Consider the following 26,228-nt stretch of genomic DNA (forward strand, 5'->3'; position numbering starts at 1 on the left):
AGGAAACCGCAGACGACCCAGCGAATCTCCTGATGGCCCCCCTTTCCCCTCAGGGTTGAATTTCGCTCGCTATAGGGACGAGTTTGTTGTATGTTCCCATTATCTCTAAATAAACTTCGGGGTAATTAATGTGATAAAAATAAATTGTTAGTTATATTATATATTTTTTTAAATAATTTCATTTCCCCAATTGATTTGGGTTAACTAGAAAAGACACATGTAGAGAACTAACGTGTATTAAAAAAATTCCTATGCAAAAAATTTATTGCAACAAAAATTCAATTTATCTAAACCTGCTATACATAATATTATTGAAATTTTAAAATTCAAGAGAGAGTGTTCGCGGTACCCATTTATTATCGACTTATTTCAGTTTGTTATCCCAGGAGCGTGCTACTCTTTGCAAGTGAGGAAAGGACAAGAAGAGTCCAGGATACGAAAAAAAGAGAAAGTATGAAGCAACGGGAATTTGGGATGACAGGAAACATGAGATCAACTTTAGATCCATCTCATGAAAGAGGAAGATGCCCTGCGAGGACAAGAAAGAAGTCAAAGAAGAATGATCCCTTATGAAAAGGAGAAGGGATGAACTTTATAGGACCTATTTTCAGAGAATCACGGAGGAGGGAGTGAAACGGAAAGAGGGACTACAGAAGAAGACTCCGGCCTCTGAAAATCGGAGGAAATATTAAAAAAGAAGACATACTATATGTAAACAAGATGAGGCTTGGAACAATTGAGCGAGAGCTGAGTCCAATGAATTTTAAGAACGATGAAAAATGATGAGGAAATTCCGGTAAAATTTGTAAAAATTCTCATACCAGACTACAATACATATGCAACTACAATAGTAAATCGCATTTTTTTTAGTTCCTAAACACCATTTTCATTCCTCTCTCTCTTACACACCATAGAAATTCAATATAAAGCATACTAGTTATTCTAAACTTCACTGCTTTCATATTGTTTAATAGCTCATACCCGGGCTTCGGAATATAGGAAATCTTCTTCCCAAAAAAATTTTAAATATAATTTTAAATCACGTCTAATCAGGAGGGCATTCACTAATTTTTCTTTCCTCCGAATCATATGTTTAACATCGATGAATTACAACTTGAGGATGTCACTTACTTCGGGTTTCCACAAAAATAAAGTTTTCACGGGCTTTTTTCGCTGACAGGAAATAACTGTCAAATCTGAGATGGTTGGAACACTGACTTCTCAAACCACCCTTGACTCAGAAGCCGGCTCAGAAAACAGAAAAATCCACTCTCGCTTCGGCTTCTCCTTTCTGAGGTGAATAGCATCCTCGCACGACTCACATAAAAAAACAATTTCCCAATTTGTGACTTTCGAAGGTTAACTGATTAGATTATTTTACTGTAGCCATTTGTAAATTGTACCAAAAAACCATAATGCTTCGTAAAAGTTGACATGGGCCAGAAGTCATCGATTGATTGGGTCAAATTGAAGTCGTAACCCCGTATAAACGGTACAAAGTAGTCCGTCGTAACCCTGGATAAAATGCTTTTTTTTATTCCTTTCGAGAAACCTTCGGCTAATCACGTGCCGGTCAACGAAATCCCGCTTCCCTACGCCTGGAGATATTTTATACCTTTCGTGGAGGGCAATCCTTGTTTACGAGAGTTTCAGGTATTTCGTCCAGTTCCTTCCTTGCCTGACGCTATGCGGAGAGCCCCTCGTCCCCCATCAACCGAACCGGATTACTCCCTCCCGAAGGTTAAAAGTAACTAACCAAGTAAATCTCTCCCTCACTCTCCCCTCCCGACTCTCGCCGTCTCAGCCTGATTCGGACGGAATGCCTGATGTCTTGCTGTATTGCGGCGGAGCGGGGCACACTGAGGGGGACGTAACGAGGGGGCAGGGGGGGGGGCGAGGGAAAATGAAGAATCACGCCTGGAGGGAGAAAGAAAGATCCAAAGGGATTGCGTGGGTGGGGAGCGATGCCCCAGCAGGAGGAACGTCCAGGTGGACAAACGAGGACGGAAATTGCGGTTCGGGGGGGTGGTCACATTGGTGGGGGAATGAATGGATGGCTGGCGAACAGCACTATCGTCCTGCCGAAAGTATGATTACGCCCAGGGTCTCATGAAAGGACGATCGTGAGATGGTCGCCAATCGTTTTATCGAGCAGGGATGTGCGGAATTTCGTTATTTTTCAGACTTCAAAAGTTTTTTTTATTCCATTTAATTTTTCCAATCGAACCATCATCATTGGTAGCTACCAATCTGAAGATTGGTGTTCTGCGGATCCAAGCTTCTGCAGACCTGCAGGTCTCCTCTCGACCCCCGTGCCTATTTCCATTTATCCTCACCGATTCTTTCATGATCTGCAAGGCGTTCTTCATCAGCGGTATTACCCTCGCGTATTTTCAATTGTTACTTCTTTCCTCATAATCCAAGAACTAATAAAACTCAGTATCAGCTTCCACTTAGAATTAAGCGTTTGCTTAGTATTCTTGATCCCACTTACTCTATGCCATTGTGTCTCTCCGATAGCGCATTTAGACATTCAAAATTATATACTCCTGTATTTTCTAAACCACGATAAAATACAATTTCAAGCAATGCATCGGTCGTCATGGCATTTAAGAAAAAAGAAAATATAAATCTATTTCCAAGAATTCGCGAAACGTACGAGGGTCATCCGGAAAGTAGTACCCGTTCGTGAAATAAAGACACTAAAGTAAATATTAACAAACATAAAAAATTTTATTTGAAAGAGGATACTTTAAACTACTTATCAACATAATCTCCAAGCAAATTAAGGCATTTGTCATAACGTGTGACAAGTTTCTGTATTCCTGCTGCATAGTCCTTCGCCGCCAGCTCATTGAGATACGCGAGGGACCCATCTTGCACAAATTTTTGCATAATGCAGATGGTGTTTAACAATTTCATGAACAATTGTTCGAGAAACATTGGGAAAATGCTCACAGATGTCATCAATTGTGACGCGCCGATCGTTCCTCACGAATTCGTCAACTGAGCTCACCAGTTGGTCTGTAATGACAGACGGTCTCCCCGAACGCTCATCGTCGTGTGTGTTCCCCCTCCCCATGTTGAAGTTGCGACACCACCGCCGAACAGACGACTCGTCCATTACATTGTCTCCATACACCTCCTTTAATTGGCGATGAATATCACATGGGCGAACGTTTCTTGCATTGAGGAATTTAATCACTGCCCTCACTTCACAACTGGCGGCGTTCTCAATTTTTTTAAACATTGTAAACAATCACAGAAACAACACAGGCAATGCTAGCGTCACGCAACTTGGCTCAGAGAAGGCAGACAAGCCACTGAAGCTATCTGACCTCGTCCAGCGACTACTCGCGTCGTCAGCACTTCATGCGGCACGAACGGGTACTACTTTCCGGATGACCCTCGTATTTTCGTCATACAAATTTTCGAATGTTTCTGATCGATTTTTCGTGGACTAAAAATATCGTTTTAATCGCTATAAACGGGTATATTGTATGGAAAAAGTGATGAATCATATATTGTATGATTTGAACCGTTAATAGAAAAAACAAACAGAAAGGCCTTCACAGCATGAATTACGAACTTAAATCATGTTTACTTATACGATGCAGATTATAACCCAGTGATTATATTACTCTATAATCGGTTGTTTTACTTTATTAGTTTCTACCGGTTGAAGTAAATATGCCTAGACACATGTAAAATGGTACAACGACAATCCCCTTGTTCCTCCTACCAAAACATAATGTAACATCCGACACTGCAACAAGCACCTCTTCAATTCAGCGCACTTCCTTACTCCGTTCATTAATTCCGTCCAACATCCCTATCCTATTCATACCCATTCCTCGCTTCCCTAACATTCTCCCCACTATCAGAGTCTTCAACATCCCATTTTTCCACTTCAAATGCTCGGCAACCATCATCTTTCCTGCCTCTTTTTGATTTCTTCCAACAATCCCAGCTGCCTTCCCAACCATGCCCAGTTCTTCCTCGTTTGTTTTACTTTCTGTCTAATCCAACTTGTCAATCTTCTTCACACACACATTTCAAAAGCCTCCAATCCACATCTATCACCTGTTTCAAACACCACGTTTCCGAGCCGCACGAAATCACGCTCTATATCGAACTTTTTATGAGCTTTCTCACAACATACTCACCCAAAGTCCCTGCCATCAAATCCCCGTCTGTAAAAGCTACTGTCTAATCCAATTCGTATTCTTACGTCCATGCTGCTTTGATAATTATATGATAATTAGTAAATATTCAATATGTAAAATAAAATAACCATACAGTGTACACCAATACGTGAATAGAAAAGAATTAAATATTATAAAATATGGAATACTAGGCGTTTCAGCTGGTCAGATAACATAATCCTCAACTAGGAAAATAGACCTGGGTGATCGGGAGATCAAGCAAATTTGCGGGTCAGCTGATAATATCAATTACCGATCTTTCCGACCGACAAGGCTGTTGATGGCCACGGAACGGTAAACGAGAGGTTCGCGGGAAATAATGAATAACACCATTTCGTACGTCAGCCCCTCTTGTTGTAATATTTTTTAAAAACTGCCAGCCTTAAATTATTACCTCAGACAAAAATTAATAGGGAAATAATTAAGCTCTGTCGTGTCTTCTCCCCTAAGTTAGCCATTAAGCATAATGTCACGCTAAGATTTCGGAGCGACAATAGATACGCTATCCTGTCTTCAGGGTTGATCTACGATCGAGTGAGAGCGATTTCGGCCCTTCGTAACCACTGGAAAAGAAGATGCCAGACTCTACGGGAACAAAATTTCAGTGAAAAAACACGCAGGTTATTATTTTGAAGCAACAAATTCAAGAAAACAACATTTTTTCTGCAAATTAATGTTCTCAAGAAACAGACTTCATAGTAGGATACGGCGTGGAGAAGCTTCGAGGGGGCGACAGCGTTTTTAATCATCGCGAGAGTTTCGCAATAGCACGCGACAGTCTCGTTCCCCGTGTATATTTGTCTGTCCTCATACACGTACAAAGGGAAGACATTTTTATACACACACACACACACACACACACACACACACACACACACACACACACACATATATATATATATATATATATATATATATATATATATATATATATATATATACACACACACATACATATATATATATATATACGGAGATAAGGAGGGACTTTGTGGCTGAGTAGCATGTTGAGTTGAGTTCGGCTAGGAAAGGCGAGAATTATTTGGTTGTTGCATCCATCCAAAGCCCACCTTAACCGGTAGATTATCCATTAATAAATATATATGTAAACTCCCATCACATTTCAGTGTAGTCTACGTTTCCTCCATAGCTCGGTTAGAGCATCGGCCCGGCAAGGCAAGAAGATGTGGTTCGAGTCTCGGTCAAGGAAATGTTTTACACTTGTGTTCTACTCGATTCCACTTACCCCACCATTCCTGTGGTCGTATTTTTTGCGTGTTCCTATGCCTTTTCCTTATATCTGTATCCATGCGAATGAACATACGTACATTTACATGCATCCACACAAACACACATAAATGTATGTGTGTGCGTCTTTCTGGGTGTAGTGTGTTTCCTATATATATATAACCATAAACACAGCAATCAACCCGAAGGTCGGTTTGGTAGGTGATGGTAGAGTTCACCCAGTATTAAGCCCGACGGCGTTTGAAATTCACACATCAGGGTAGGGGGGCCAATTCCTTTCCCTGTGCCGATTATGGTTTCCCAGGAAGACCTGGTACCCGAAAAATCACATAGCTTAGGTGGAGCTGCAGGTGCCTAACCCAGGGGTCAGTGGTCCAACGCTCTACCCACTGGACTACCGCGACCCACTATATACACAATATATATATATGTATATATATATATATTTATTTATTTATTTCTATCTGCGTGTGTGTGTGAGAGAGAGAGTGTGTGTTAGGTGCAAACAATGGATGTGCTTTTTGAACGCACCCCATGGGATGAAGTGTTTATTGCGACCGGTACCTTCTGGGGAAATATGAGGGAGAATGGGAAGAGTGGAAGAAATGAATGCATAAAGCGCGCCAAAGGAAGGATAGAAGTAGAAAGGAAAAAATAAATGAAATCGACCATCCATCAACCCTTCCACGCCTACTTCCTCTGCCCCCGACCTCTTGCCGGAGCGGACGGATTTGCCTTCCTCGACTTCCGTAACTTGATTTGTTTCTGCCTCTCTCCATCTTAATATCCTTTCTTCCGACAAGTTCCTCCGATGGACATTTCATCCCTCTTCAGGCGAGATTGAAAGGCAGGAGAATAACATGGTCTCTCAAAATAGGGTGTTGAACCAAACATGAAAACTTGGCGTTGCCCTTTGGTCACTGATGAGTTAAGGGTGGAGGGAGTAAATCTGCATTCATCTTTTTCCAGAAAATATGTCAAATACGTGTATCTAATAATGAATCCAATAATAGAATCACATTTTGCCGACAACAGGCGTTTCGATATTTCAATTAATTCGAAGCATAATGTGTTGAAGTAAATCAGTGAACATGAATACCTTTGCTGGTCTACAATCAGGTTGAAGGCAGTTGCCCGGTCATGGACGGGAAACAAACCTCAGTATACTTTTGGGAGGATCTAAGTGCAATTCAAACCCCGAAGTACAGCAAATATACGACACTAATAATATTAATACTACGGGCAACATGGACACAAAGGAGGGCAAACAAATGCCTCTATTACTTCGCACAGTCCCAATGGGACTATAATGACTCATATGCCGTAGTGAATGCATGGTCGGAAGGTTAATGACTCGATAGAGCCAAAAATTTAAATTTCAAAGGATAAGACAAAAGTAGCTCTGTGCATAAACAAACAATTGAACAACAACGCGTGCTGGCGTAAAGATGCTTCGCCAAGTAACCTACAGCACTATGCGGGTTTGCTTACAGGCACGGAATAAAATTGTTCCTGCATTATTTATTATAATTTAAATACACATTATATGCTGAGGAAGCTTGCAGCCCTGGGACGCCGAGTCGTCCTTAGCCACAACAGCGCACGAATTCACACTGTGAGCAAACATGTGTTAGTCGGTGTATCCATAAATGCCTAAGCGAAATGCGTCAATATACCCAACCCTGTTGGACTGGAATAGGCGCTCAAGGCAGTCGTGTGCAGGACGTTTAAAGTGCAGCGCTCATTTAACGGGACGAGGCGTAACGTTCTCAACCTTCGTAGTTAACAGCGGAATCGAGTCCTGACGCTGCATTTTCCATCCTTAATGTTATAATATTAAGTATGTCAACCACCGTTACAATGCTGTTGTCTACGGTCCTCAATAATGTCCGCACACTCACAAAACACTTGCCATCGAATCTACCCATGCATGGGCATAGGTATTTACTTAAATATTAAGTTCCAATAATTGAAGGAGCAAGTTTCAATTTCAGAGCTATTTCCTCGGATCTTGCGAATATTTTTTTTGCGCGGAACCAAAGAAACAAAAAAAAAGAAAAGAAATTTGGAAACTCCGCCCCAAAAGTAGCCCGTTCCTGAAAAACTTTCGAATTTTATACTTGAAAATTTGCAGTTATTTGGGAATTAAAAAATCAATTTCATTGAACGTGATGAAGTAAGTCTCATTCCGTTTCCGAAGGCACTCAACTGAATTTCCCATTTCAACCTTTTCCTCCTGAAAATAGACAAAAGAGTTTTTTGTGTGATTTCAATTACTCCGAAAACTTTGGCGGCTTCTTTTTGATACGACGTTAATGCAGTCTCAAGCCATTTACCCTCCACCGTGATGCCACTCAAGAAATAAAAAAAAACCCTTTCGAAGATTGAGAGCTCCTTGATTGCCACCGCCCGTCTCATCCAACCCCTTTGCCCCCCCGCCCGTGTATCTTGTTCCTCACCAACTTCACCAGAGCAAGTTTCATTCCTTAATCTTCTTAGCTGCTTGTTAAAAATCCACGCTCCCTCCCCCACGCTCTTAAGGAAGGCTGACGAAGGGGTGTGAGTTAATCTCACAGTTGACGGGATAGCGTCTCCCGAGGGGTTACGAGTCCCCCTCCCCTCAATGCGGCGTTAAGCAACGCGAATTTGCATCCGGAGCAGCTCACTCGCGCGACGAGAACACGCGCCGTGATGTAAATACCATACCTCATCGGCTGAACTCCGCCCTTCAGCGCCACTTCGTCTTCGGAGGGATGGACGAGAAGGGGATTCGTAGCGGCGACAGAATCAACCGCACGCCTATTTGTGCCACGCGGAACAAATCACTCTTCGCCCCTAGGCGCCTGATTTCTTCCGCATGTTACGTACATGCCATCTAGATATTTTTTGCTTCTTCCAGCCCTAATGGTGGTCCTTTATATATATATATATATATATATATATATATATATATATATATATATATATATATATATATATATATATATATATATATATATATATATATATATATATATATATATATATATATATATAAATAAATAAATAAATAAATAAATAAATATATATATATATATATATATATACTACAAAAAATGCATTCGCTTTCCAAAATTGTTTTTACCTACAGACAAAAGGCACAGCGATGGGAACGAGGATGGCACCATCATACCCAATCTCTTCATGGGCCATCTCGAAGAGACTTTCCTGTCACAGCAACCCTTTCAACCTCTTTTCTGGGTCCGCTACATAGACGATATTTTTATTCTCTGGACACATGGCTCTGATTCTCTCAACAATTTCTTATCCGCCTTAAATTCATCTTTCACTGTTAAATTCACCTCTTCCATTTCAGACTCCACCATCACCTTTTTTGACACAGACATCTCACTTCAAAACAACAAATTCAACCCTTCAGTACACATAAAAGCCAGTAACCATCAGCAATACCTACACCACACTAGCTGTCATTGTCAACACACAAAACGCTCGATTCCTAACTCTCTCTCTATCCGCGGACACCGAATTTGCAACACCACAGCCACTCTCAACAAATACCTTGACAATCTACATCTTGCACTCCTCAAACGCGGTTACCCAGAAAAGTTACTACAAAATAAAATCCACCGCTCAACCCGACCACACACACCACATAAAACAAGCCCACATCTGACGCAGGCCTCAAGCTTTGCACCACCTATTTCCCCGGATCACACAGACTGAAAACCCTCCTTAAAGAACTGTTTCCAATTTTACATGACAATGACGCGACCTCATTCTTACTACCCCATTGCCCATCAATCGCATACAGACGACCCGCCAATCTCAAAAACCTTCTAAGATCCACCAACCCCTACATATTTGCTTTCCGTTCTTTCAAGATTCCCACCCTTAACCGCCACCTTTAATTTCCCTCCCAGCATTCCCTCCACACCTCCCCTCCCCGCCCATACCTCTTTCCCCTCTCCACAGCAACAGCATATTTTCAATCTCTCTTGAAGAAGGCTTCTGAGAGGGCCGAAAACTCGAACAATTTACCGAGTGAGTGTCCTTTTAAATGTTGCTATTCTATTCTATTTGTGTTATATTGTGTCAGCCCATTATATATATATATATATATATATATATATATATATATATATATATATATATATATATATATATATATATATACATATCATATATATATCCAGGGCTTTTACAAGCGTGTGCGAATCTTGAATTTTCATCAAGTATTCCCGAAGTCGCATTAACAGCTGCATCGATAACCGGAATCTGACTAAACCAGTGGCTACAAGGGTTCGGCATGTTCACCCCCCACAATTAACACAGACTCAATTGTCGTGTTCACTTATTTAAATTAACTGAATGATCGCTTCGCTATGAAGGGTTGATTGGAAAAAGGGAACTTATGGTCTCAATTTCGCCCGAAGGAAGACGTTTATCTATCTTCTAATTCCACACTAACTTATGTCAACTGTGAATTATATACCGGCACTGAAACAAAGATGACCCATGTACGAAGACTGTGCGTATCTCTATTCACTAATAAAACTACGAAAAATAATAATGAAAAGCGAAACTAAAATTCAGGTCATTCTTCGTAATGTATGCACCACCATCATCAGGGTGTAAGGTATTCTCCGCAGAGAACAGAGATCGCTGGGTGGATATGGCACACTAGCCTCTACGCATAAACAATAGATCTAAAAAAAACAACCCACTTATAGGACAAAAATGTTATGGTTTCAAAATAGCCAAGTTCTAAGCGGAGTGTGATCTGAATTGTAATTGTGGCCATGTCTGTGTACTTCCTCCTGCTTCCAACCATGAATCGAAGAGTATGTCTATAGTTAACTATCAAAATGTACAAACACAAACCAAGCTTCAAGCGCTGATTTGCATCAGCGTATTCTATACAGAGTTCAATCCCAGACAAGGTATTTGGTGTTACACAACGATAATTCCTGTTTTGGAATTATTCCTGCTTGGAACTGCTACTGTAGGACAGAGGATATTTGTAGGTAATCAGTATTATTCTTATTTTGAATTAATGCCATGTTTTTTTATCAGCACCGAGAAGAAATGTTTTCATGAATATAATGAGATATCGTATCCTCGCACAAACGGCAAATAACGAATTCTCAGGATCCCAACCCGTCTCCCCTTCTCCGTCTCTTGACATTCGTTTTTTTCCCAAGGCGCACAAACCAATCCGACTCTGACCCCAGTCGTCTCCCCCTCTCTGACCCCCGAATTCCGTCCATCCACTTCGAATTTTCCCCTCGCAAGCAAACACGCAGTGCTCCCGGACTAGGGATAACAGAGAAACAAAACTTCTGACCCCGCTTACCTAGGCATGCCATTTCCATAACTCACCATCTCCCTTGCACGTGGTTCATAGCTCGCTCCTTGCACGGCATACGCACACACAGCACAGAACGCGGGTCACCTGTCATTAAAGGAAGTGGCGGCGATGGAGGGGAACGGAAGGGAGGGTAGCGTGCGTGGGCGGTAGTAAAAGGGGGAGGAGGAGGGCAAGGCGATTGCGGGGAGGGTGGCGGGTAAAGGTGGAGGAACGGGAGGGAGATTGGAAGGGGAGAGTGACGGAGGACGTGGGAGGAATACGAGAAGCGGGGAAGGAGCCGCTGCGAATCTCGCGGAGAATACGGAACAACCAACCGGGGGGCGGGGAGGAGAGGAGCGGGCGGGGGAAGGGAGGAACGGAGAACATGGGTGAATGAAAGAAGTAATGAAACGAAATTGGCAAAAGAGAAACGAAAGAAGAAGAGGGCGAATGGAAGGAAGACGGAGAAACATCGTCACGGAGAGAGGGAGAGCGTGGCGTCTCGGGGGTGACACGGTCAGCGACACACGATCGCCTTAATGTTTTCTCCACAGCGTCGTCTTAACATCCGATGGGAATCTTCGGTGTGAAACCGAAACCAATATATCAATATATCTTTATATATATATATATATTAGTTTGATATCCCACGCAGCTAAGGTTGTTCTCAGGATCATAAACAAAAGGATAGAGAGTAGGGCAAATGATTACTTAGGGGATGATCAGTTTGGGTTTAGGAAGGGGAGAGGTACGCGTGATGCCATTGCAGTAATGAGATTATTAATCGAGAGGAATATAGAACACAACCAGGAGGTATTTGCCTGTTTCGTAGATTTCGAAAAAGCGTTTGATAGAGTAAATTGGGAAAAACTAATGAGTATATTGCAGAAAATAGGAATAGATTGGAGGGAAAGGAGGCTAATCCGCAATCTGTACATGTCTCAGACTGCCCAGGTGAGGGTGGGAAACGGGGAGTCAGGATGGGCAGTGTTAGGAAGGGGTGTAAGGCAGGGTTGCCCATTATCACCGTTGCTGTTCAACCTGTACGCAGAAGAAATGATCAAAGAGGCATGGGAAGAACTCGAGGTAGGAATGAAAGTGGGCGGGGAAGTCGTAAAATCAGTTAGGTTTGCTGATGACCAAGCTTTAGTTTGTCAGTCAGCCAAGGGGCTACAAGCATTGCTTAGTGAATTGGAAATTCAGTGCGACAGGTATGGGATGAGAATCAATATTAATAAAACAAAGGTTATGCGATTTTCTAGAAAGAAAAAGGCCAAGCTTAACATTAAAATAGGAGGGCAAAAGCTAGAGCAGGTAGAACAGTTTACGTATCTCGGTAGTGTTTTGGACCAACACGGTCAAAGTAGTAGGGACGTAAGGAGAAGAATTGCGCTAGGCAAAGAGGCTTTCACAAGGAGGAGGGAGTTGATGACAGGGACTTTGAGTAAGGATGTTAAGAAAAGACTCGTAAAAACTTTGATATGGAGCGTAGCTATGTACGGAGCGGAAACGTGGTCATTGAAGCAGGAGGATAGACGTAGATTGGAGGCTTTTGAAATGTGGGTGTGGAGAAGAATGGAGAAGGTGAAATGGACAGAGAAGAAAACAAATGAGGAAGTACTTGGTATGGTGGGCGAAGAGAGGGGTTTGTTGGGAGCAATCCTATGGAGGCAGGAAAAGTGGATGAAGGGGGTGTTGACCGGCAGTGGGATGTTGAAGACTGTGATAGAGGGTAGAATGTTGGGCAAAAGAGGAAAGGGAAGGAACAGGATAGGGATGTTGGACGGGATGAAGGGAGGAAGGAAGTACTCAGAGATGAAGAGGGACCTGATATAGAGTAGGATTATTGATTTTGTGTTTTGTTAGGAGTAATAAAATATTTGTTTGGTAGTTGTGTCAGTCCAAAAACCTACCTTAACCGGTAGATTACTTAAAAAAAAAAAAAAATATATATATATACTATATATATATATATATTTATATATATATATATATTTATTATTCGAATAAAAAATCACCGCTGCACCTGTAATTCTGCTCACTCTCTTCTCTTTCTATCCCTTCACACGCATATTCCCACAACCTTTCCTCCGACCAATGTTTCTCTCTAATCACCCTAGAATCCCTATCAGATTTAGTTACCAATATAGAGGTGGGAACTCGCGAATCCGCATATATACCAGCTTTCCGATCTTTCAAAATTCCCACCCTTAACCGCCATGTTTAATTCCCTTCGAAGCATACCCTGCACCTCCTCCCTCGGGCTCCATGTTCCTTGTCCGAGAACTTCCAGTCTGACTTGATGAAGGCCTCAGAGAAGGCCGTAATTTCACTTTCTAAAATGTGGGTGCCCTTTTACGCGTTATCTATTTTATTTTTGTATTTTATTGAGCCGTCCTAATGTTATATTGCTCTCGTGAGTGCTTCTTCATCATCGATGTTTGTATGTATATATATTTTTTTTAAGGTAATCTACCGGTAACAAACCCCTCTCTTCGCCCACCATACCAACTCCTTCCTCATTTGTTTTCTTCTCTGTCCATTTCACCTTCTCCATTCTTCTCCACACCCACATTTCAAAAGCCTCCAGTCTACGTCTATCCTCCTACTTCAATGACCACGTTTCCGCACCGTACAAGGCTACGCTCCATATCAAAGTTTTTACGAGTCTTTTCTTAACATCCTTACTCAAAGTCCCTGTCATCAATCCCTCCTCCTTGTGAAAGCCTCTTTGCCTAGCGCAATTCTTCTCCTTATGTCCCTACTACTTTGACATTGTTGGTCCAAAACACTACCGAAATACGTAAACTGTTCTACCTGCTCTAGTTTTTGCCCTCCTATTTTAATGTTAAGCTCGGCCTTTTTCTTTCTAGAAAATCGCATAACCTTTGTTTTATTAATATTGATTCTCATCCCATACCTGTCGCACTGAATTTCCAATTCACTCAGCAATGCTTGCAGCCCCTTGGCTGACTGACAAACTAAGGCTTGGTCATCAGCAAACCTAACTGATTTTACGAATTCCCCGCTCACTTTCATTCCTACCTCGAGTTCTTCCCATGCCTCTTTGATCATTTCCTCTGCATACAGGTTGAACAGCAACGGTGATAATGGGCAACCCTGCCTTACACCCCTTCCTAACACTGCCCATCCTGACTCCCCGTTTCCCACTCGTACCTGAGCAGTCTGAGACATGTACAGGTTGCGGATTAGCCTCCTTTCCCTCCAATCTATTCCTATTTTCTGCAATATACTCATTAGTTTTTCCCAATTCACTCTATCAAACGCTTTTTCGAAATCTACAGACAGGCAAATACCTCCTGGTTGTGTTCTATATTCCTCTCGATTAATAATCTCATTACTGCAATGGCATCACGCGTACCTCTCCCCTTCCTAAACCCAAACTGATCATCCCCTAAGTAATCAATTTCCCTACTCTCTATCCTTTTGTTTATGATCCTGAGAACAACTTTAGCTGCGTGGGATATCCTACTAATTGTCCTATAGTCCTCACATGACGTGGCCTTTACCTTTTTCGGAATAGGAACTAAAACTGATCTCACAGAGTCTTCCGGCCAGATTACCTCATAAATACTACGGATCAGCCCATATAGCCTCTTCCTCCCACATTTTCCTAAGCATTTTAAAAGTTCCACGGGAATGTTATCTACCCCCACGGCCTTATTTAGTTATGTATGTATATACATACAAACATATATTAACATATATTATATATATAACATATATATATATATATATATATATATATATATATATATATATATAACTAAAAACCTCAAACTTCAGAATAAAACATCCTGGTATAATTGGCATTACTACATTGCACATAATGAGGTGTGAATATCAATGAGTGAAATAAAAATGTATCTACCATTCCCTACACTATTGAATGTAAAAAAGGTAAATTAAAAATACTTGGTTTTTATCTTGAGTTTTTTAAGACTGGATTAGCATTGAGAATCCAGGAAGAGGGTCTAGAGGGACTTCAATCACAAATGATGAGGGTAAAATCAATATAAGTATATGGAAAATCAATGGAGTCGAAGACAACGAATGACTTATTTCGCACGGTCGAAAATGTCGGATCATGCCTTGTGGGAATACTAAAGAGAGATAATTACATATGAATATATGCTTAGCATTTTCAAACCTCAAGAAAATTCTGATTCAGAACACTGTTTATTTTACTGGGAACGAAAATGTTCGGTCCTTGCTAGTAGCTACTTAAACATAGGTACTTCCATTCCAAGATAAAAATTTTTCTTATGCAGCTACCTAAATGCACCACTGACCATATTATTTGGTTTTCCATTTGGGAGCATACGAGTTGCATCGGCCTATAATCACCGTTGGTTCAACGATGCACGATGAATATATGAGGGGCGTTCTGATGGACAAACAGTATGTTGCCCAAACAGCGTTTTCCAAAGAACTATCAGTTCTCCTAAGTTATGTAAAATGCAGGGCATTACCCATGGATATTACATACTCGTATATGAATCTGGTAAAAAATTAAATTTTAATTTCATCGGATTAAAAATAATATACCATCTTTAAATGTTTTTGGTTCTTGGAATTTTATTCGAACAATCCTTCTTTGAGAGCGTAGGTATACAAATAAATCACTTTTCGTCTGTACAAACTCCAGTTTCAGAGAGAGGAATATTTATTAATTACAGGATCCACGGTGCCCTGAATGTTTGACGATTAATGAATTCTCCCAAAAATATGCGAGAACTACATTCATTCCTGACCTCATCTCACTGAACATTAAACTTAGTAGCCTCCACTCACGTTCAATCGGGAATAAGTTGGGGAACCTGCTGGCCCGAACTGAAGCATCATTGCATGCCATTTAACCACCCAAAAAGGGATGAGGATGGCTTCGGATAAAAGAGGCCGCTGCTGTGATCCTAACACCGTTCTTCAGTGAAAAATTTATGCATCCCCCCCCACCCAACCTTTGGAAAAAACACGCATGATATCTCCCAGGTGGCGTAGGGGAAACCCACGCGAGGGGTAACGACGAAGGGGGAGGAAAATGCTAAAGAAACGGCAGGGAGGAACAGGGAGGGAGGGAGGGATTTTCGGGAGTGAGCTTGAGAGATGGGGTGGATGTGCGGCGGTGGTTGGAAAAAAAGAAGAGGGGAGGAGAAGGTTGGAGAGGGGAGGGGAGGGCGGGGCTTGGGAGGGGGGGGGAGAACGGAACGGGAGAGGAAGAGGGAAGGGGGGGTGTGTGGCGTGGATGGAGGCGTCATGCGGGAGGCGTCACCGCACGAGAGGTGGGCGGGGGAGGGGGTGAGGGGAGAGAGGAGGGGTGCCCGCGTGTGAGTGTGAGGCTTCCTCCGGAGGGATGGACCCATCACCATGAGCCGCTCCGGCTGGAAGTATCTCACCTAACCCGCCATGCAAATACAAGCGCACACCCGCACGTAACCACCCACTCACTTTCCCGCCGCCCCGTACACACCCACGACTCTCTCCGGGCTCGCTTCCCCCTCCCCGCATTCTTCCCGTACCCTCTTCTCCCCTCTTCTTGAAGCTCTCCGTTACAGTCACACACCCCTTATGGCCGGGCCCCCTCCTAATGGAGGGATGGATAGAATTCCTCCGCGATCCCGCTCTTTTTTTCTTCTTTTATCACGAGTTTGCCGACGGAAGCGATGGAAGGGATGGGCGCCACCGCTCACGATTATCGCATCCCGCCCGCTCCTCCCCTCGCATTAGTCCACCAAGGGAAACCTCTCACGAAGTTCACTGACGCAGATGACTCCTGCCGAAGCCACGATAAATTATAAAGCTTCAACCCGGCGGCTTATTATCAAGCGTCAAGCACCGGGATTTCCCCGAACGTTACTGCGTTCACGATGATGAGGAGGCGTTATAAAGAGCCGAAATAGGGGTCCAGATTTACGTGAATCCCCTTCGCGCGGCCAGGATATAATAATCCTAGATTTCACGCCTTACACTTAACAATTTATGGTCAAACGAATTGTGCTGCTGAAAATTGGCGGTGACTGATGACTGAACAAGAATGTTTTCCCTTATAATGAGTGAGTTTCCAAGACCTGTGCAATTAGGACAGAAAATGTGAACTAAGTATCATAATAACAATAATAGAGTAGCTACTCAGGGTCTATGACTCCTTAATTTAGGATACAAATGATGTGAAAAATTAGATAAAGATGACAGTAAATTTCCAATTTAAATATCATTGATTCAATGAAAATTTTATTTTTATATTTTAAAGAGCATCTGGCGTAAATATGCTGAGGTTAACATAGCTATACTGCAAATATATGAAGTGCCACAAGGGAGTATAGTGGGCTCTTGTCATACCCTTGAGACAAAAAACACTAAGCTCATCCCTGCTCTCCCTTCTTATTGTCTCCATCCAGCATTCGTCAAGATGCACTCCCAACGCCGCTCTCCATCATTCTTCCCCTCTTATTTACCATTTTAATTCTCCTTTCCCTCGGTCCCTGTCCCCATTACTCACACACCATCTTCCTCTTCGCTCCAGCCTTTTGCATTCTCGTTCTTATTGCTCCCTATGTCGTCTCCCACTGCACACTCTTTGTTCCTCCAAGCGTAATAAAGAAAAGGTGAAATAAGAATACCTATGTATTCTTATTTCACGTTTCCTCTCCCTCTTTTCCTCTTAGATTTCACAAGCCAAAATGTATTTCCTACCGTTAATTGAACGGAACATTTCCATTGAGCGTGTCCAACAACCAACAGCTATTAAGGATATAAACTTCCATGAACTCCAATTCTATTTTCATGACATTTACAGGATCGTACTCCATTAATTACCCCTTGGGAGTCGCTTTAAGGGATAGTTCTTGGAGATTTAATGTTTTAGGGGAATCCACAAAATTATATAGCCTTCAACTTCCGATTTTTCGGCTCATCTTAGTTTCTAAATAATAGCGTACAAATATTGTTGGAGTTTCAAAACTATTTCCTGTAGATTGCAACCTAAGTCATCCACCCTGAGTCCCTACCTCCTTCTAATACCTCCGCCATGGTTCTCACTCCTGGCCCGTGAACCCTGAGAAGAATCAACCCCATTTGGCAGAACTGCCGCCAGATTGTAGACTAACTCGAAGGTCAGGATATTGACCCTTGAATGGCCTAATTGAAGATGCGATAGTTTTAATTGAATTCTGTTTACGATGAGAAAATAACTGAGCAAAAAGAGAACTTAAAATTTAAATTCTACCTCGTAAGTACTGTATAAGCATACGCATAACGCACATTCAGAAAAAAATGTTTCATAAAGAAGGGCGTGAAAGAAGACGAATTTTATTTTAGTAAAATTTATTGTTGTATACTGGTGACTACTCCAAAAATCATTTTCCCATTTTTTCCCAGTCCATGTCTTTTTTACGCAAATCGTAAAATCTATGAACTATGAGAATACTCCTCTAGAGTGAACGCATTTACACTCCATTCATTTTCACTCTCTCTTCAACCATGTCTTCCTCGATGTCCCTCCGCGTCTCATCCTTTTCTTATTCTCCGCTTTACATCTTTTCCATCACTCTTCATCGCTTCCGTCTCGCTCCCACACCCTGTTTTATTGCCTCCTTCCTTCCACCTTCCCGAGTTTTATGTACCTTCGCCAAATTCCACCCTTCTGCCCCATATCTCTTTCCATCTCCACCCACTCCTTTTATGTATTATTATGTCGTATGTCCTTGATGCATTACGGACACCCAAGGAACCTTGAGTACTTGCGCTTTCGGAGGCATTGTGATCACGACAGAATCTGGATCCTGGGCGTATACTCCTCTAAAAACATCTTTACTAAGCAAATACTAACCAATAGTAACTATTTACTTAAAAGCAGCATTCATTCTAATGCCTAGTTTGGGGAAACATAAGAGAATATACTTTTGCCATAAAAATTTTAAAGTTAAATTGTGAACAGCTAACAAAAGTGACTCAGATTTAATAGTTCTGATCAAGCAATAAGTACCTTTTCGACATATTTGAAGAATTTTAACGCGTCCCTAACACGGAATCAAAATAGGAAAAAGAATTCAATTTATCCTAGGATTGGTATTGAACCCTTGGAATAGTGTAAATGGATTCTTTCAGAGGGTAAATCATGAAGAAAAAGACTTTTTGCCCTCAAACACTGTTTTGAAAGTATATTTTTATTGATACTTTTCATCATTTTAAAATTTTTGTCCCAAAAATTCTGATAAAAGTGACCATAAGATGAATTTAGCCGAGATTCCGAACGAATTGAATACACATTTCTATCATAGAAAAAGTTTCTATTATGGTGTCCTTATAGTCTTATAAGATCCTTTAGGAAATATTTATAGGGTTGTTAAGATAAGCCTCCAAAGCTCCAATGTTTTCTTTCCACGGTCGTTTCTTTTTTCTAAACTGTAGTCCCCTAACTAACCATCCAATTCCACCCATCGCCGGTAGGCAAAGGGTGGAATTGGATGGTTAGTTAGGAATTGGAATTGGATGGTTAGTTAGGAATTGGATCCACTCCCCAATGACTGTCAAATATTTCCTTGTAGGAACACCCGCGATTATTTCCTTTACTTGATGGTATACCCAGTCCATTTTTTCCTCCTTGTGGTTACATGCAGACCCAAATGATCACCAAGTTCATATTGCAATTAATTCTGTATAATCCCGCAAAATTATTCAGCATTTCTAAAATATCTAGCATTGAAATATTCTCGTGCGGTAAATTCTTAAGGCAAAATTTCAACGCTGTACTGTTAAATAATATTCCTAAACATATCTTGGAGAAGATATTATTTTGCAAATCATTAGTAAAATACTCTTATCCGATGAAAGCATTTTAATCATGTTGACATCTAAGATCTATCCACACATTTTTCATGAGAGGACTACTAAATGAACTGGTATAGAATCACTTTTAATCATTGGAGAAGGCACAAATATATAGTAAACCATAAATAGTTGGGCATAGATCAGGAAGGTAGTCCATACTAGGAATGAAGTTTAAAGGCATTCCATTCATTCATCCATGAATGGCATTACACTGGCTATTATTTTTATCAAAAGTTTTTTTTATGAAAAATTTTGGAAAGTCATTAACGCTAAATAATAACCGAATAAAAGTATATTTTACTCGTATGCAAGTACAACTTTTCATGTATGAAGACCGCAATAAGTTATCTACGAGCTTAATATAAGACAATAAGCTATCTCGTACTTATTGTCGATTTGAAACTTCAGTGATAAAAAATGTTGGGCGCAAATTATAAGAATTTCCAGAGAATTTCACATCTGATAACATGATTCTCTTAAATGGCATCTTATCGATACCTCACAAGAATTTTTTTAAACAATAGAAACGATGATGATACTATTTTAACGTCAAAAGTCACACTCATGCATGGACATATACTGACGAGCTGAACTACTAGGTAAATTATGCGCGAATTATTACTGGATTAACTCAACCTGGATGGGATTCAAGAACAGCGGTTAAGAAAAATACTTAAGAGAGCAAACATTTAATTCCGGAACGTATGCTTCAATTCTCTACTCGAACTCAATGTAATATCTGCGTGGAAGAAAACTTGAAACATAAATGAGCTCAGGGTCATCGGGTCCTTATCCTCAATCTTACCTCTCCGCATTTCCTATCGTATACAGCGAAGGAGTAAAATCCTCATTCAGCCATCTCAACATCGCCTGCCATCAACCAAGTCTCCTAAGATGTTCCCGAACATCGGCTGTATACATGTTCCATTCCCTTGCTTTGTCTTTCTTTCCTCGTACCGACATTATGGCCACCTTTGCGTTTTATCTCTCCACCTATACCTCCCTTCCTCTTCCCTCTCCTTTCCTGTCCACGCCACCATTCCTCTTCTCTCCGCCCTCCTCTCCCCCCCCCCCCGCCCCGAAATTCGTCTGCCGCTTAGAGATTTGTTCCACGCCCTCCATCCACCATTTCGAGCAAATATATATTCCTCCCCTTTCTTCCCGTTAACCCTCCACTCCTGCGACTGTTTATTTCCCTAAACGTTACGACTTGTCGAAAAGAGTTTTTCATCTTGTTATGGCCTTCTTTTCCTCTTTCCTTTGTCGTTACTCTAGAGAAACCTTCTCCCATCCTGGAGGAGGTCCCTCTAAAGGCATCTCTTTCCTCTCCGAGACGCCGATCTACATTCATCACGATACTTCGGAGAGCGTAAGAAACGACCCCCTTTCACATCATCCGATAGCATCCGATAGCCGGCCTCGGTGGCGGCGGGGTAACGTCCTGGCCTACCAACCCAAAGGTCGCGGGTTCGATTCCCGCCTAGGTGGATTTTCCTCCACCTAGGGCTTGGTTGTGTGTAATTATCTTCAATATAATGTCTGTAATGTAGGGTTAGGTGGAAGAAGGGACAATTAGTCTCAACCTCGCCCAATTAAGTCGATAAATAAATAAATAAATAAAAAATAGCATTGCGCCTTCAGCTCGTGTTAATGCGATATCGAAAATCAAGTTTAATGCTAGGCATCAAATAGAATTCAAGGATATCATTTGAGTTCTACTCAGTTGACAAAACATGACATCATACTCGTATTTCGAAAAATATGTGCTATTACCATATAAACGTATTACGCTAGAACACATTCTTTCCATCATCTTGAATAATATCAATTCCACTACAGCTATCTCTACTGATTGAAATTCTTATTCAATCGTATGTTCTACGAGTATTATCTAATATATAAGGTAACTTACTAAGTGCTATTACATTCTTTTGAGCAACAGAAATATTACGCCGATGAGATGGATTCTTGAGGATTCAAAATCGAACATTCACTGAAGTCGTGGCATTAGATGATTTCCAGATGGGCCAGCGCCGCATATATTCTGTTTTCTGATGGTCTTAACCTGATGCAGATTTTGTTTACCATATGAATTAAATGCCAAAAACGACCAAAAAATTCACTGAAAACTGTATAGAGTACGTGTATTAGTAACTTCAGGGTAAGAATGGAATGTGTAAACAATACGACTGTCCTAATCTACACTTAATGAGTAATCATGCTGTTAGAAACTTGAGGATAAATTCGATAAACTCTATTCTTCGTGTTTCACTTGGCTGTTATTGTCTTATCGCTCGGCAATATTTTTCATCAATAATAAGGAAGGAAAGCTGAGAATGCTAACGTCTATTCAGTAGCTTATTCTGAAGTCGATGTAATTTGATCTTACATTTTAGATTTGATATTCTATTAACAAGACGTGTTTAAAAAAAAGTAATTTTGCAATCGTTTCAAACGGTCCCTATCATCCACAACACACCCTTTATGATCTCTGGCCCTATTAGAACTGCTTTTATTCATAAGCCTTTTATTCATTGCCTTCTCCACCACCAGATGACATAAAACCCTAATTATGCTGCCAAAAATATCTACTATTATTCCCTCTCGTCCAACCAGATGCTCTACATCTACTTTTAAAATAGGCGTTAATTTAACAAGCATACTATCGAAATATTCCATTTTTTAACTCATGGCCGTTTTAATCTCTCTATGACTAAAAAATACTAATAAAAAAAATTCCAACAGTAAGAAGCATCTTCATTGTTCCGGAGCTTCTGTCTAAAGGACTGAAAGTTCTTTGACGCTTTGATGAGGCATGGCCTTCGAGATGCCAAGCCACTGAAAGGCACATGCTCTACATACAGGGTTCGTCCGGAAAATAAGTGTACTGATTTTCTCCCGCCGCTCCAGGCGCGCCCAGCACCGCTCTGACGTGCTGCGATTGGAGGGGGGTATGTTGGCAAGCGACGCTCAAAAAGGCAGTCGGCTCTGAGCTGTGGTGTAGTGAGGAGCTCTGTTAACGCGAACCTCCACGCTCGACCCACGTCACGGAACGCGATGCCGAAGTTTTTGGAGCAGCGTTATTCCATCAAATTTGCGGTCTTTCTCTTGCGGTCACCGGACTTCTTTCTGTTCCCGAAGATAAAGAGGAGTTTGAAAGGAACGCGATACGGGACTTTGGACGCCGTCAAAGAGGCCGTGACGACGTGTCTTCGAGAGGTTCCCGATGATGCCTTCGCGGGAGCGTTCCAGGAATGGGAACGCCGCTGGAACAAGTGTATCGACTCACAAGGGTCCTATTTTGAGGAATATTAGCTTAAGATATGTAAAAGTGTAATAAATATTTTTCCTGAGCTCAGTACACTTATTTTCCGGACGAACCCTGTATATTCTAATAGCTTCATATACTACTGATTTTGTATTTCCAAATATAAAAAAAACTTTTTAATACGTCTTATCTGAATTTCATTCAATAATAATTGGTTTAATAGAAGTAAGTCGTATAATATTTCACTTCGCGCGACATAATCTTAATTCAGCCATTATAAAATCAATATTTTTATAATTTGCGAATTTCGCCCGTGGCATAATCCTGACGGAACTCAGCTATAAAGATAATTTCATTCAATGAAAAAAATACGCCCGAGGACGTTCAGAGAGTAAAAGTATTAAATTTAACCTACATTCCAGTTGAAGAAACTCTACTGAAAGTCGAGCACTACGATAGATAATGAAGCTCGCCTACTGCACGTAACATCCAATACAATATTCATTTTAATGATAAACCCGTCGCCTCCTTTCACTACTTTTCGCACACCTTTCCCCCGGTCGCTTCTTCTTTTAAGCCCCCATTTCCCGTCACTTCTTGTGATTTCGTCGCAGAGGAGTCAACATCGACGCCTCCTCCCGATCGACCATCTCGCGACAATCAAGTGTCGTTCAGAAGACACTCTCCCCAGTCGGATCCTCCAGAACCCCAATCTCTCTCCCCCCTTTCAACCCTCCGGCCGCCTTTTGTATTTGTATTCCTCCGCAACCTCCGCTTTTATGTCCCGGCAATTCCACCTTCATCTCCTTCCTCTGTCTCACCCCCTGCCGTTCAGCGCCTCACCTTCGTCATTCCTCCTCCCCATCCACTTTTTATCGCCTCATCCCTCTTCTCTGCCGCCCCCCACCCCGCCACCACCCGCCGGCCCAATCCCCAAGTACGGCCAACTATCTCCTATTATCTCTCCTCCGCCGACTCCTTAATCTCCCTGCCGCCACAAACCCTTCTCCTCTGCTAACCCTACCCCTAAACTGCAATTACTCAAAAAAAATAAACCCTGTGCATCTCGCATCCCCTTGGGAAAAGGGGGGGAAAAATAAGCATTTGGAGCACATCGCGCCACAGAATAAGGAGAGAGAGTTGTGTCTTCCGAGAGCCCACTCAGTTACCAAGGTTGAAGCCCTCCCTCGCATTTCTGCGTCGGTGGGCTTGAGCGCACATGCGGTTGCGGAGACGTAGAAGTAATTTGTGGGTGACGCTCGAAATCTGAAGTCATTAACTCCATGATTCTCGGTACGTGGACGAATAAAAAAGAAAAGAGAAGAAGCAACATGAAACCTTCGGCTAGGACTTGGATAGTTGGATAAAGCCAGGAGGTTCAAAATTTAGGCGTTTCATACGTTTCACGGTGTACTGAACGACTGACGCGTGCACTTCAACGAAACCAACCGGTGCACTCCCGGGGAAAATTACTTTAAGACGCTAGGGAAAATGCTTCACATCAATATTTTTTGATTAAATCAAAACGTAATACTTTACAAGTGATAATGAAGAATACCAGTACTTATATTAAAAATAGTGATTCAGTTGTAAGGAGCTCTAAGCATACTTTCTTGATCGATCCCAAAACATTTCGGGGGATGGTAAACATTGTGGCCGGCAATTATAATTCTACAATCATTGTTGAGTCAGCCCACTGATTATGATTTCAATGTTATATGTCATACTGATCAAATAACAATAATTTACATCTGACCACTAGATAGAAGTATTTGCATAAACACGTATGAGCATAGACGCACAAGTAGAATATGAGAATGGCTAAAAGAATATATACCCAATTAAGAGTTAACTCGGATGATTGCGGAATGCGAAACCAGTGACCAATGGTATTAACGTTTTGTACAATAATTAATATAATTAAATTGGTCACTGAAGCATCTTCCGTTGATGGTAGGAGTATTAGTTTTTACAAGAGATCGCATTGCAGCTAAAATGATTGGACCGCCACATTCGCGTATCCTGTGATCAATGAATTCTCACTTACCACAGCCAGCAAAAAATGGGAAGACTCATGATGATTAAAATGCATTTAGACTGGAAACATCTGTAGAGTACATCACATTCAAATTTCAAAGGTGAATCAAACAGAGTTGCCCATTAATTATTGGGGAAATATGATGCAGAGATCAAAGAGAAATGTTATCTCCCACTAGTTAGACCTCATTTAGAATATGCTACTGGCGTATGGGATCCTGATGAAGTTGGTTTGATTGCAAAATTAGGTTGGTAACATAGAGGAGTTACATTTGTGAAACGTCGATATGGCAAATTGAGTGGCGTATCATTATCACTAGAGAAACTAGGCAGGGAATCACTCATGGAGCGAACGTAAAAATACAGATTAAATGCCTTGCATGAATTGAAAGGTGGTTCCTTTCACAATGATGTTTATTATGTATTACTATCCCCATTGTACTACAGCAGGAGAGATCATGGCAAAGATATTAGAGTGATTAAGAGGTGTACAGATAGATTTAAAATGATATTTATCCTACAAACGATTAGGGATCAGAATAACGTCGTCCTACTGCCCTGGGGGAGAAAAGTTTTATGGGTGAAGAGTAGTCTGGTGTGTAATAATCTCGTCATATAACCTATTGGTGACTTTCAGGATACTATGCAATGCAAATGAAATAGTATTAAAGGTATTATAATCTTTTATCGTTATTATGGCAGATGGTACAATATCAATATAACAAATAAGTGCAATAGTATAATAATCACTAATCAATGAAGTTTATCACCCAGTGGCTGATTTACACTTGTTCTTAAAACTCCTAAAATTGGATGGAAAGGGCTCAAGGAAACCTCCAGGGAGCTGGTTCCAATCAACAATAGTTCTGTTTAAAAAAGAGTATTTTTTCTTAGTTTTTTGCAATCTTATTTATATTTCAAAACTGTGGTCGATTTTTCCCTTAAAGTTTGGTTTTTCTATCTCTTTCCGTAAATATTCCCACGCTTCGTCATTTTTAACAATTCTATGCATCGTGCCTAACCTACTTCTTTTTTTTCTATTTTTCAAACTCTCCCATTTCAGTTTATCCAACATTTCCGTCACACTATCTGTTCTTCTGTACCTTCCAAGCACATATCTTGCTGTCTTTCTTCGAGCATTTTCTTTGCAATCTTTTTAACATGTCCCACCTCATATGGATCCCATACTATGGACGAATATTCTACAGGGTTCGTCCGGAAAATAAGTGTACTGAGCTCAGGAAAAAAATGTATTACACTTTACCTTGTGAGT

The sequence above is a fragment of the Hetaerina americana genome, unplaced genomic scaffold (assembly GCF_022747635.1).
Source record: "Hetaerina americana unplaced genomic scaffold, ioHetAmer1.1.p SCAF_3, whole genome shotgun sequence".
Lineage (NCBI taxonomy): Eukaryota > Metazoa > Arthropoda > Insecta > Odonata > Calopterygidae > Hetaerina > Hetaerina americana.